Genomic DNA, 15,901 nt, shown 5'->3' on the forward strand with positions numbered 1-15,901 from the left:
AAGTTAAGGTTTATGGTTTACCTATAATTACTAAATTGGAAAATTTAAACAAAAATAATAAAATAACTAATACGTACCACAGTAGTACACACACACACACACACACACACACACACGCGCGCGCGCGCGCGCATTTAATTGATTACGTTTTACCGTGTGAACAGATCTATTTGACAAACTTGAAGTTTCGGGGTGCAGAGATGTGGACCATATGGCCCCAATTTGTATAATATAAGAAATATTATAGTATATTATACGCCGGCACTGATTTCACTATAACCAATTTTACGAATAATAGCTGCGCGAGGACTCGAAGCGTTCGACAAACGTCATTGACTCATTGTTAATATATTAAAATGTATAATACACTATGGCCTAGTTGGTAGGTAAGGAAATCACCCTGTCATCTACGATACTTTTTTTTCAAAAATGTCGGATATAGGACATACATGTAGTGTTATGACTTATGAATACATTCAATATTGATATTATTTTATTTCCAGAAGAAACGAAATATGTATGCTGCATACACATTATATGATACGCAAGTTAAAAATATATATTATCAATTAATTAGAGCGTACTCGACGACTTTCTAAAAGTTGAACAACAATGACGCCGCGATTGTGTGCGGTGACGGGTAGAAGACGAAAAGTCATATAATTATATTATAACGTTGCGACGCATATGGTCGAAAACCGTTCTATTTCTAGATTAGACAAAATAAAAAGACTACCGACATGCAGTTTGGATTTTGTATTTTTTTTAACCAGTCGCGTTAAGAATTTCATACACAAGTATGCAGCAGTAGCATGTAGTGTCAACGACCCCAAACACTTGTTTAACGACAATTGCAGACGTTCAAAACTTAAAAGTTTTTATACACTCATTTCTCGCTTGTCGTTTCGGGACAGACAAATTTACTTCGAGTACACACAACCTTTGTGAAATTACGATTATGACCAGGTCGTGATCAGGTGATCAGTGATCGGTGATCGGCAGAAAGATATAGAAGAAATTAAAGACTGCACATGAAGTAAATATGGTATATTATAATATACTACATGATAATATGATATACTATGGGATTATAATATAGTACATATAATGAGCAGTGACATTTTTATGGGAATGTTCTGTGACTTAACACACTCACAGAAATAAAAAATTACTGCAATCTTTTTAGTATTATATTTTTATAACCTTTTGTACAAAATAAAAATTGTATAATCGGCGATTGCAAATTATTATATAATTATACCTAATAAAAACTGGACAATATATAGAAGCCAATTGATACATATTTTAAGAACAAAATAAATATAATAAGTGTCAAATATTGTTCAAGTGAAGGACATAGTTTCAAAATACATTCAATTTAATAATATTCCAATTTATTTGTATTTATAATTGTTTTTTTAAATGTTTAAGCAGGTAATGCCATTTATAGAAGAACAGATATTTTTTCTATGTTTTCATATTCACCAGACTTTCCCGTAAATAATGATGGAGACATTGTATATATACTATGTCAACTATGATATATATTGTTAATATAATAATATTAGTTATTAGAGTAGGAATGTAGGATATACTTCCATTATTTCATTTTCAGCTCATATGGATAGGTTACAATAATTTGCACAATTACAGTTCTTTTGATTAGAAATTAGCATAAGTTTTTGTCATAAATCACAGAGTTCTTATACAACAACGAGAGTACAATTATGTATAATATTTAAAACAAGTTCCACTTTTTTCCTTCTCTGATATTTGCTGACCAACGTGTACTACGTTAATATATTTCTTTGGAAAATAAATTAACATGTTTTCCAATAATATTACTGTTGAATTAGTGTAAAGTCAACAAGATTCGGGGTCATGTGACATCGTGTCTGACATGAGAATATCGTTATCCAGTCATAAATTTATTTCGTTGATATCTGTTTAGACTATAGACTATTATCATAATAATAACAATAATAAAATAATGTACAATGTACGTTAATGCGTATATTATAATATATTGTATTCTAATATGCACTCAACAAATCCGTTTTATTGATAAAACTTATTTCTCGCAACACACTCACCATTACAACAATGCATAATATAATTTATAGAATTCATATAATATAACACACACATACACTGGCTCGACGACCAGGACTACTGGAATGCTAAACACGAGGAAAACACGCCGTGGCACACTTAAAAAACGTACTCGTCATTGATATACTTTACGATTACTCAATGAACCGACCGCGACGATAAAAAAAACTATCATCGTACAATACGCCATATAAAACATTTATAATATACGCCACCAATTATGTTGTGTGGGCCCCGCCCGCCCGCTTGCTCACTCGCGCTAGACGTCTTGTGGGCGGTCACGGGGTGGGAGGGGTCCGAAGAGGAGGGGAGGGCAAATTGGAGTAATTTTCGTACAAGTATTTAGGTACGCGTACGCCGTGCATATAGTAATTTATATTAATTCTGTGCGACCCCAACGTCTGGAACGTTTTTTTAACGACGCGAGTATAACAATATAATATTATACATATATAATATAATATATCTATATATATACATATTTTAACTTGTAAGTACCATTATAGTACCTATTATATACCTACATGACGTGTATAATATGTGGTATTATAATATTAAACTCAGAATGACGACAGTATATTAATAGCTTATTATACAAACTAGGAAACGAAATAACACCCGACTACCTGAGTAATAACAATAATGTATAATAATATATTGTAAAATGTAAAATGATTGTACAACACACGTTTACCTAAGTTAATACATTATATGTTACACGATTCAATGTCTAAGATAATTTTTACGCGAAACCGAAATCAATCGGCCGCACGCAAATCATTTTAATTTATAATAAATAGACTACGTCTAGCCAAAACGAAAATACAGACTATGGTCGTTTGTTGTTTATGTATCGTTTTTGGTGACAATCACTTCCCATCCACCCATACACGTCAGTACGTAATTATCACCCGCTAACCCCGCCAACTCTTAAAAGGTCACAAGTAATTTTCAGAGTTATCAATAATATTTTAGTATTACTAATAAGCCGATTATCGGTATTTTAAATATTATAATTTAAGTATACAGATTGTGCAGCACATAATACGTATTATATCGAAATGGTTATTGTGGTAACTGATTAACTGAACGTACGTGACTGAGAAAACAACTCTGGAAAAACATTCATCATAATATTATTTACGACTGGTCGACAGAATTTGGTGGATGCTTCTTAAGAATTGCAAATTGCAACTAAATTAAAATTACGCATTCGGGAATTTCTCTGCGATGAACATTTTCGGAAAATTAAGTAGTTTTTAACGACCACCGACACTAATGCACCACCACCATAGCAGATGACTGAGACAGGATCTAATTTAAATTTCACACGAAACGTTTTTATTGTCTGGAAATTTGCAAGGTCGTATTCGGTTAAAAACTATTATAATATAATATACATCATAATATATTCAGTAATACAATTAGACATTGAAAATTAGACGTTTGGGGCCCTTTCCAGATAGAAATAAAAGTACGAATAGGGTGTGATGCATAGGCGTATAGCTCCCTTATTCAAACTAAGCCTCCCAATTATAAGTCTGTAACAGATTTATTTCCATTCGGTGTTATATATTTATTTTATTATTTCGACTCGAAGGTTTGTTTACTGCTCTTTTTCTTCACTATTAAAGGTTACTCTGAATTTAATTTATGAGGTCATCCTGCCCATCCTAGTGTTCTTTTTATTTCCTTCATACTTTCTATTATTTTAATACCATGAAATTCTTCTGAGGGACTAAATGCATGTCCAGTAATTTTAAACAATATATCTCCTTAATGACATTCATCAAAATTCATCAAAAAAAATTTTGCTCATTCAAAAATCAAAATAAATATGTGCGTGGTACTGTGGTGTCCCGAAAAATATAGAAACCCAGCTCCACGGCTGTAAGTATGAAAACAAAACTTTTGAAAACGTATCATAGATAATATATTATATAAAATACAATATTCACCATGTGTTGTATTCAAATGTGATGAAAGAGTAAACTAGTTATCAAATATTATACTGTTCCGATATGTTATCAAATTCGATTTACCCTGAACATTCAAATATTAACCATAGATAATAAAGATATAGATATATAGTTGAGGCCGCAGTCCTGGAGTGGAAGGCAATTGAGGCCATCCATATAGGTATATACTTATTTGGTCTCAATTGGATCACTTGATTACCGCTGATAAGACCGTTATGTCCTATCCATACCTTTATTATCTATGAAACTAACTGACATACAAGTCGTCCACTGTCGGTCAAACTAGGGATAACGTGAGGGACAGAGCCCCATTTCCTTTTTTTCAATGTTTAAGATCTGATAACCATAAATTATATTTTTTAATAATCAAATAATGCATGTTAAGAAATCAGCCATATCCCTCCAATGACAAAATCATTTCACCGCCACTGAGGTCGTTGCAATAGTATTAAGTCCTGTATGAGTCTTTACCAATAATAAAAGTGTTATATTGAATAAGCTTTATTTTTCAACTTATCACCATCATATTTTTCAGTCTTTTTATAAACGCTATAGTATATCGGAGTGAAAGAAGACTTCCTCCCTCCACACTGCTCCAGTTACTGAATATAGCTATTCTCTTCGTTCATAACAATCTACATATTAAAATAATCTTCAATCAAACTTACTCGATATACAATCGTAATTCGTGGTACCAAAAATAGAAAATAAAAATAAATGAAAACAAATCATGCGATATCACGTTTAACTCAAAAATAACGTCTGCCCACAAACATCATTCAAATAACCCCCCAAAAAAACCTCTTACCAGCACCACTTTACGTCATTAAGTAACCCTTACCCGCCGACTCCCAAATGAAAACAATTGTATACTCCATTCAAAATTAGATCTGCAGTACCGGGCGGCCAACTTGTACGCAGGGCGTGGCTTCGTACTGAAGCTTCGGCCGAAGCGGTTGACGTCATTTGAACGTTTCCGCCCGGTACGGATCTAATTTTGAATACAGTATAGAATTCTTAAAAATATTAAAAAAACCGTTATTAATAGTCTTTTTAAATGACTTATCAAAAACCCTCATGAAATATTTATCTAAACCACAAAACCATATTTATATCTAAAACACAAAAAGTGTCGTCAGTAGCTTCTCCAAATCATGTTTTTTTCAATATTAAACCGTTCTGTAAATATCACTCACGCGTATTATGGCTAATAATACAGATTCAACGAATGCTTAAAAGTCAATGTACATCCAAAAACATGGTTAAGATTGATATTTGTCTTTATGGGTTTATATAAAACGTATGTCCAAAATTAAGAACGCGAATCATAAAAGGAATTATTGTAACTATGTTCATAAGTATTTGATTTTCATTTTAATATATTTAAAAATATTTTTAACTTAAATATGTTTTTAGGCTGGATACAACACTTTTTTCTGACTGCGTGGCCAAATTTTGTAAGGTTTTCGTTGTCATGGTTACTTATAAACAAAAATATATTTATGATTTATAAATATTCCTTGTAGAGGAAAAATATCGAGTAGCGTGCTACTGGTTTGTACGGATTTTATATGGAATTTTGGAATTTTTCTATTAATTAATCATTTTAATAGTTATAATATAATCTGTAGTCATGGCAACAATTTTAATAAGCAAAAAAATATTCGAATTTCGTGAGCCAAAACTTTATATTCGTGTGTGAAACTGTGAGCCGCCCTATAATAACCTATACGTCGAAAAATTAAACTATAAACAATATTCAAGTCTCACGAAATCTATTGATATGACATTTATTAATAACGGTTTTTGAGTCCATGGAAGACAAATACAGAAACGTTTTTTATACTCATAGATTTAAAAAAAAAAAATGTATTGTATAGTAAAATGAGAGAACCTGATATAAATATATGGCCCATCAGACGCACATAATCTATAGCCAAATGGCAATGGCCCACCGTTGCACCGCCTGGCGCCTGCACTTATACAAGTTACGGTATTTGAGGAATTTTTAAGAAGTATCATTACGTTATCCATTTCGACAGTATAACCGCGCGAGTAGAGGTTATAACTTATAATATATTTTATTATACGCAGTGCAATATTATTTGTTATTTGTATAATTGTATTACACGATAGTAATAACACGAAGCTGAAAGCCCGAAAAATCGTTATGCTGTGCCTAGCTATGTTTCGAATAATATGTATAATTTCAACTGTAATTTAGTGCAATCGATGTTTTAAATCTTAATTTTATTATTTTGAATTCAATGATAATTAGATGCATCGAAAAATTATTTTGAGCTCAGACTGTATAACATCAGCCTCTATTTTTAAGGATATATTGGCATATTGTATTACCCATATAATATATTAATATTTCTAAGGTTAATACATTTGTACTATGTTATTAGTTTATTACTTATTATAACCAAGCTAAAACCTAAAACCCACGCAGTATAGACACGGAATATTGTAGCCTATAGGAAATACATGACTCCAACATTCATATTATTAGTCCATATAAGTAATAACTACAAAATTAAATTAACGATGAATAATAATTTACACTTGATGGTTCTCGTTAGTGAGCTACCGTGAGCTGCAGAGCGTGAGTCATTCGCAATACGGAAAAGTCTAAAATTGTAGTAAATTATGTTTTTTTCGGGTAAAATTATTTTTATTATCCACTTCAAAATAGTTTGCGATTCTCAGTATACATCACTGCCACTTGGACGGCGGTTACTCCGAAACACTATTCTGGCGTACACTGACGTAATCTGACAGAAAATAAAAAAAGTTATAACGTCTTCTCAGAAACCGATTTCTGAAAAGCGAAAAAAATTCATAAGCGTGAAAACTTTTAACGTTTTCCTCGTTAAAAGCGTAATGTAAACACTACAGCAGCGCGTCTCGCAAACAAAACTATTAAATATAATGGTAATATATCGGCGTCCTTGGTCAACATGCGGCGACTATATACGGGACGGGCATTGGTGGAAGTTTCCCCCAATAGTAAAAAAAAGCAAAATATAAACGGAAAGAAACGGGAAAAAACACAGCCCACCCAGTATAAGTGCATATTTACATTATATTGTAATTTTGTGTGCACAGCGTTAAAGGAGATAAGGTCGAGTCAAAACACTTCGGAATATCTCATGCTATGTAGTGCAATTCGATCACTTAGAGAAGACATTTTAGTCGGGTTTTAATAGTCAAACTATTGAGGTTATTGTGAATAATACAGTTTCTAAATTTATATAATTTCGTAATGGTCTTCAGCCTATAAGCATTTAAATCGTTAAATAGTATTTCGAATTTAAAAACTTGTGAACCGAATATAATAATAAATAAATAATGTTCATTCACAAAAACAACAAATAATTTTTACGGCAGTCTAAAACGCTAAAAGTTTGGATGGTAGAGTTGTCAATACGGAAGATAAAATCAGTATATAGTGAAAGGCATCTTAATTCTTAATGCTAACATATTGAAAAGCCAATGTCCCAACTTCATCTCCGGAGACAGCGATTTTAAATGTGAGAGAATATTTGTTGTTGTTTTTTTTATTTGTCAGAATAATAATAATGGTGATGTGCATCACATATACGTGTCAAACTCGTACTCAGCTGGAATTTCGCTCGTAAATAGTATTTAAAAATACATTTCAGGCGAATCAAGGTTGCGCATACATGGTATACGTCACGCACTACAATGATTTATGTTGTTATTTTAAGATTTATAGAGTTAGCTCGCTGTGCGCGAATACGAGCGTTCCGAGCGTCCGCGACGTGAATAACGAAACGGGACCCTATATGTGCCGACGAAGTCCGATAAAATAACAACCTCTCCATTCATTCCACCCACTAACCCGTTCAAGTGTTACTAAAATATAAGTCAACGGTTTTCGTCACCGTGGCTCATCCATCTCAAATGCTGCCTACATCACCCATTCGTCGCCGATATTATATAATATATATATTGTAATAGTACCTAAGTATGAAAACGGACAAAACTCAACTCGACTCAATAATTTTTCGAAGAATCACATTTATTCTACAACGGTTATGCTGCAAGATCGTTTTAAATAAGTGCGTTTCTTGGACGTGGTTGTTGCGGCGGGGTACTGCATCTAACGACCAGCCAGGCTATTATATAGTATATGAACGAGGGATAATATATACAGCAATAATATAGTAGTATAATACACAATACTACATTATTGTAAGGAACATATGGACCGACGACCGGACATGCGAACAATAATAAAGTCAGATTATCGTGGCCCGCGCGGGGGGTGTGTCTGGACCGAGACCGGAATTCAGCAGAAATCACTCACACACTCGATAGTAGTCGATATGTTACACGTAGTATTATGTAAATTTAGACACATTATGGATATATATAGGTCTCATGCATTTTGGGAACAACAGCGTAATGGAAGCCGACATCGGTATACCGACTTCAAATAATAATAATTTTATACCTTTATACCTACCTACTATAGCTTCCATTATTTTTCGAGTGATGGAAGCGCATACTATAGGAAGCTATATGGGTTAGGTTAGCCAGTTAGGTAATGCGAGAGGACACTAATGATTACCGGATAGTTTGTAGATATAAGTTATTACTGAAATAAGAATTTGTTCCTAGATTTTCTACAGAAAACATACGAATTGGTTCCGATGAACTTAAGTTGAAATATTTAAAATAAATAGTTATACAAAAATGATGTGGTGTATTATATTTACAACATACATTTTTTACGAATTGTAAACACAACATTTGGCAGTCATTCAATTTTTTTATTTTTTCACCTATTCACTTTTCTTTTTAAGCTGGTTTTTTACTTCAATTGTGTGCTTCTTTATTTTAGATATTATGTTTTGCATTGGATCTATTTGTTAATTAATACAAATATATTTTGGTGGGTTGAATACAATTCTAAATTAAGTTCTAATTGAAACGATTTGTAAAATCCAACAAATTGTAGGTATGGTTAGTTCTGAAGTAGATGAACATTTCAACCACATTTTAAGTCGAATATCAGATATCTCACTCATCAGATACTTATTTTGTACGTACGAGAACCAATTCGATCAGTTTTTGATGATAAATTGATAACTAATAAGTCATTTTGACCCGAGGGACAGGGAACCAATTCCATGTTTCCCAATGTCCGCGTGGACGAAACTATTTACGCGATGTGCGCAGCGCAAGGTTGTTTACGAGTAAAAACAATTTTAATCATTCGTATACATTAAAATATTAAATTGTCGAATAATTGGATTCTCCGAAGTCGATAATTGCATAATTTTAACACACGGACGGCGGCGGCAGTGGCAATATAGGTGCGTACAACGGTGATGATATTAATATATTATATTATTCGATTATAATTTAATATTAAAATGGTTATAATATAATATGCTCGCTCAAACTATTCTACTATTAAGTTCTGTCTATAGAATAAATACTGCATAATGTCTATAATATATTATGCATACTACCGATATGTTTACATTGCGAGCTTGCCGGTAATACACGCGTTCGGCGTTGTATTATTTAGTACAAAAACAATATCAGGGGAGAAAATAATTATACATATCAAATATAACGTATCGTCGAAATTCCTTCCACCTAAAAATAACTCGTTAAAAAAGTCAACACGTTTTATAATATCATTACGAGGAGTAAAATATAATGTCTAAGGCATAGTCGTCTCGTCGTGTATAGACAGTGTCGATGGTATTTGAAATTGTTGTTTATTATTGTTGTTGTTACCAGTAAACGGATTTACGTCGTCGGATAGTCATCGTCGGTGAACCGTGGTGCCCTGCTCGGTGGGAGGAGAAATAATAAAACTCGAGCGGGAAACCTATAATACTACACACACACACACACACACATATTATACAAGACGTGGTGAGACGACGCGGCACTATCTATACCTCGGTCACGGTTACACACGTCTCGGCGACGATCCTCCGCGTCGGCTCGTCATCATCCCCTCACCGGTCTGAAGAGCGATCGTAGGTATATTATTGTACACATATATATATATACGCACAGGCCTACGTACGACGGTATCGTGTTGTATTATTGCACGGACGGTTTTGCCGCGCGTATTGATTTTTCACCAACTGAGCCGCCGCCGGGGTGTGTCTGCGGCGGCGGCATTATACAAAACTGACCCGGGTACGACCGCGCCCTTTTCACCCTTACCTCGCGCGTTTTGGCGGCAAACACGCCGACGTGCGTACGTTACACGGCTCGGCGCGGCGGCGGCGGCTGCGGGCTGACAGCGCCCGACGACGACGTGAGGGGACGACCGAGCGGAACGAACGCCGCCGCCAGATAGAGTTCACTGAACCTTTCCCCCCCGGTCGTACGGCTACGCCACGTGCAGCAGCAGCAGCAGCAGCAGCAGCAGCCAAAAGGAGTGGAGGTGTCGGTGGTGGTGCCGCCACCGAGGGGGGAAGGGGCGCCGTCTGGGACGATATTATATAGTATATACTATGTGCGGCGGCGGCGGTTAAATACTACACTCGTCGTCGCGGGTATACCTATATTTATACACCTTTCCTATATATATATAATATTATTTACCACGTGCACAGTCATTCAAAATTTCAAATTGTTGTTGTTATTATTACAAAACGGTCGTCGGCGCCGCGCAACTTGTAGACGTGCACGCGCGCATCACTCGCACACAACACATAATAATATTAATTTATTATAATATTTTTATTGCGTTATAAATATTATAATATAATATACAGACTACAGATACAATATAATATAAAGATATTGGATTCACCGTGAGTATAAAAGAAACCCTCTATAAAGTAGATTTTTTTTAAATTGATTGGTCCACCACCAGAAATTGTTAAAATTATATTTGAGCAAAACTCAGCAGACGAAATAATTATGATCCGGGTCCGTGCCTGTTCACGAATTTATGTATTTTGGGATGTCTATCGAAGCCAAACAGTAATCTACACCTGACATTTTTAGAAAAGATATTTTCTGAGAATTATTTGATTTCGGTCATATAATATATAGATGCACTCAGTTTCACTGTATTATTATTAGTATAACATCTCAAAATGTTGGTTCGAGGAAAAGTTTTCACCATTGAATTATTGGAAATTCACGAAAACAAACGACCTATTCTGACGAAATTATTTTATAACAATTTGGAAGTATTCGGTGTATAATTGCAGTGAACTTCGGAAGGCTATCAATCCCAAATTTCAAAAACCAGAACATACATTTTTGGAAATGATATATTTTTCTAGAAAATTGTATGATGTAGATATTTCGGTAAAATCTTATTTTTGGAATTTTCGCAAAGAATTGGAAACGTTTATTTGTGTAGGTAAATGGAAACTTGATTACAGGAAATCTATTTCCTCAACGAATGGAGTTAATAAACGTGCGTCCGTATAATATGTGACAGTAATTATTGGAATAATGATCGGCATACAATGATGACATCCCAGATCCAACTTCAATTTTTCAAATCAAAACATCTAAAAGATTGCATGGTATATACTGCAGAGGTGGCCACAACTCTTAAATCAAACTTATAGACTAAAATTAATAAATATATAATTTCATTCGAATCGTAGGATAGTGATTTATATTGCCGTCGTTTGTTTCTTGTAGCATAAAAAATAAATATTCCTTCATTTGATTTAAAATGACGTATCTTCATTTTATGAACATTGCTTTACAATGTGGCTCACTTCGAATTAACTTTATAAATTTGAGGCTCCCAAAGTTAATGTTAGTGGCCACCCCTGGTATATAGGTTCCAAGTTTCCCTCCAAAACACGTTTCCCTCGCAAATGCGTAACTATGGTAGTACACCAGGGGTGCCTGTAAAAATAATTGGCATTAACTATCCGGTGGTACCTACCTAGCTATATTATATTTTTCAAGTAAGCTTTACTCGATTGATTTGATTGCCGAAACTCTTGGTGATACATTTTTTAGTGGAATTCGATGCGTCACTTCTCGTTTGGCGGGGACTCAATTGAAAATCATAATATTATACATTCCTACTCGTAAATCGAATATCAACTTTTAGAAGCCCGATGGGCCACTCCTAGGAAACGCGTCGACCGAGTTTTCGGCGAATCGTAAGTATATAAATATTTGTTTTATAATACACTGCATGCGTACATAATAGGAGAGTAAAAACATATAGGTATATAAAAATTTGAATAAATTACTAAGTATATGTATATATTATGATTTTGACAAATTCGATTTCCCCACGCACGGTTGTTGTTTATACACACCGTATGTTTAAATATCGCATACGAAATTATCATAATATTCGACGAAACCCAATAACCTCAACTGCTGCGAAACGCCGAGTTTTCCTGTTATTCGCGAAAGAGTAAACACGCTAGCCATAAGCTACATACACACACACACACACACACACACACACACACACACACATTCGTGGAAGAGATTGGATTTCGGTTCGGTACCACGCGTTATTCGATTTGTTCGTAAATAAAATATTTACGACAATAATATTATATTGTATTATATTATTGGTGTATAAACTATAAATGTATAATATATATTATATTATACACACGATAGTTATCCGAGTGAGTATACGACAGTGCAGTAGGTACAACACATACTATACATGCGCGTGGCCGTGGGAATACCTGTTTGTTTTTTTTCTCAGGGGCGGTAAAGTCGAGAGTATATAATATACATACATACATACATACCATACATACATTATACATACATATATAAGAGCATGCGTGTTTTTTACGCGGTCGTAAAAAAAACAGCAGTACCCGTGTGTATGCGCTAAGACGCGTTGTCCACGATGGAGCATTGGAGCGACCTCGTCTCATCGGTTATATTATCGTGCACGCAAGTAAGTACATGAACACGATATGTACATAGGTATACGCATAATAGTGGGTACGACAGACGTGTGTACCGTGTCGTCTCATCTCCACGGCACACACGATGAGGTCTCTCACATCACTGTCTCAATCTCTAGAGGTGCAAATTTATCATCACTCGTTGAGTACGGAAGCCGCACACTTTTTTAATTTGTACCCCGAGGCCTGAAAAGTTTGGTACACAAAAATTGCACCCTTGTTTATAGCCTCTAGGTGCGCTGTATGAGAGTAGTATACACGGTTTAATGTAGTAAAATTATTTCTGCGGTTCGATAAAAAATAATTTATTTGTGAAAAATGCTTCCATCATTCCGGTTTTTGACATTATAAAAGCCATTACAATTTTAATTTTGCTTAAAAACCATAACTTAGGTTATTAATCAAGTAAAATAAGTGTTATCGATATATATATATTATATACATTATGCAATATGCAATAAAAACTATAAGAAATAATATATTGTATTCTAGGTTAAATATGTTTGGAAAAAATTTAATGTTGAGGTGGGTTAAGTAACAAAACATACAGAGTTTTCTTCTAGGCAAAACTAGTTCAATACGTCGCTAGCTAAAGATATTATATTCCAAGTGGCTGGGAGGTGTGGGAGGTGGTTGGGAACACGATAAATCGTACTTCGATTTCTGATTGCGTAGGTATTAGAAGATGATTGTTGTTTAAACCTAAAATGATATTTAAACGCACGTGTATAATGTTATTTATTGTTGTTGTATTTTATTGCGGGCCTACCACAAAACCTGTATAATGTGCGCGAAACAATTGAGACGCTGCAGAGATAGAGAGAGAGCACCAGCCCACCACATTTTACGCGCTGCACGTGGAAACATAATAATAAAAGTGCATCGTAAAAAATTCCGTTTTTTATTTTATAAAAACTATTCGACGAACCGAATGGTTGGGGGGGGGGAGGGGTGGCGACGATTACATGCATACGTATGCACACGCGCGCGCCAGTCGATGACCGCTAAATTTTACACTCTAAGAACAACCGTGTCCGACCACTAAAATAACGCTAAGTAATTACTATATATATTAATATCATGTTATGCGTGTGATGTATGTACATAATATAAGACGATAGTAGCTATATATATTATATTTACAATATGTTATTGCTCGACGTACACAGGACGGACGATAGAATCAAAGTCCAAACACGTTAGGTATCTACTTTATGTCTATTTAATATAAATACTACCTCGAATGGCTGTATTACACGCACATGTTTTCCAACTATTAATCTATCCTTTTGGGTGATAGTTTTGAAACACAACTATTCTCCCGTTTGATCGACTGACTGTAATGATTTAAATAAGTAAATTTAAATTGTTATAAATAATGCACGTATAATACAGTTTCCGAGACAACTTTTCGCCAGGTAAACTATTTTTTTTTTATATTTGGACATATGGTTATTATTCTTAATACTGTAAATTATGGTATATTATGTATTATTATTATTATTATTATCATTTGCTGTAAAATATTTACTTACGCAATTCGTACAGACATAATATGTGATTTTAGTCGCATGTGAGTTGAGAGCAGATTCTATAGGCACTTATTATATCTTTTTGTTTTTCCGCCGATATTCGAGTGTTTTCTGAAAATAGTTGTTAGTCAGTATATTATTATTATTATTGTACAACAATATTATCATAGTTCGCTTTACAAAGGAGTAATAATATATTTTTACACAGCTTGTGTAATGAGCAATTATAGCAGTATGAAGTGTATTGGTTAGGTATGCTCATATATAGAAACCGATGATCGCATATTCATGCCCAAGATAAGCATAAAATTAAAACTATTTATCAATAATAGTTGTTTTTCTATCATGTTTGTGTGTAGAAACTATTATACATATTAATGTAATAAATATATTTATAGTTAGTGTGTGTGTATTCATGACTATATTAGTAACGTGACTATACGCGTTGTATAAACACTTGTGTTTCCTTAACAGAACAGTGAGTGTGACAGTGTATAAATTACTATCTAAGGGCTCCAAAAATAAAAAACCGTTACTGTTAGTTTGGCTTAGTTTCAGGTGACCTTTTATGGTATGGACTATGTACGTATGGTTACGGATTTTTAACACAACCAAGCAGCGAAACCAGGGACGGATCTAGAGCGAAGATCTGGGGAGGGGCGTATTCATTTGAATATAAGCCACGCAAATATTTATCTCTTACATTTACGTCTATATTTTATATTACATATATAATTATCTAATTCATCACTTGTGCTTATTGTTAGGTAACTTATCATTCAGAGAGAAGTTGTTATGTGTATAATAAAAAATATGAATAAATAAAAAAAATCACCACAATTTTAAATTTAACTTTTGTAAGTATCTTTTTCTTCGTCCTACTTTAGTTCTTTCCCAACTATATGGGACGGATCAACCCTTTCCTACACCACCACAGGACACTAGCCCCCCTTTCCCCTTTACTCACATAAACTATTCTCATGTTATTATCTATCCTGTCTATCAATCTCTTCTTTATTCTGCCTCACTATCTCTTCCCTTCAACATTTATTTCCACTACTGAAGTCTACACTCCTCATAACGTGACCTCACCATCTCAACCTATATTCTCCCTAAATAAGTCTTTATTTGTATACATACCTAATTTATCAAAAATGTCCAAGATTCAAGTAAAAATTGATTGGAACAAGTCTCAAATTCAAATTCAAATCTCAATATTTACAACAACAACTATATATTCCTAATCGAGGCAGGCACACTCAGCCGCGTGATGAATATAATACCAGTAATTATAAATACTCATCAATGATAACAAGTACCATCGTTCAATTTTTTTTAGTATTATTACTATCAA

At 34.0% G+C, this 15,901-nt stretch overlaps 1 protein-coding gene across 1 annotated transcript in view; it reads right to left on the minus strand.

Moving 5' to 3' along the window:
* Nucleotides 1-14,658, minus strand: part of LOC111036829 (3-phosphoinositide-dependent protein kinase 1) — a 31,926-nt gene extending 17,268 nt beyond the window's left edge. The window contains exon 1 of the mRNA XM_022319047.1: nucleotides 14,551-14,658. The gene's annotated coding sequence lies outside the window, so the exon portion shown is untranslated. The remainder of the gene's footprint in view (nucleotides 1-14,550) is intronic.
* Nucleotides 14,659-15,901: the final 1,243 nt, after the last annotated feature.

This window comes from Myzus persicae, unplaced genomic scaffold (assembly GCF_001856785.1).
Source record: "Myzus persicae strain clone G006 unplaced genomic scaffold, MPER_G0061.0, whole genome shotgun sequence".
In the NCBI taxonomy this organism is placed as follows: domain Eukaryota; kingdom Metazoa; phylum Arthropoda; class Insecta; order Hemiptera; family Aphididae; genus Myzus; species Myzus persicae.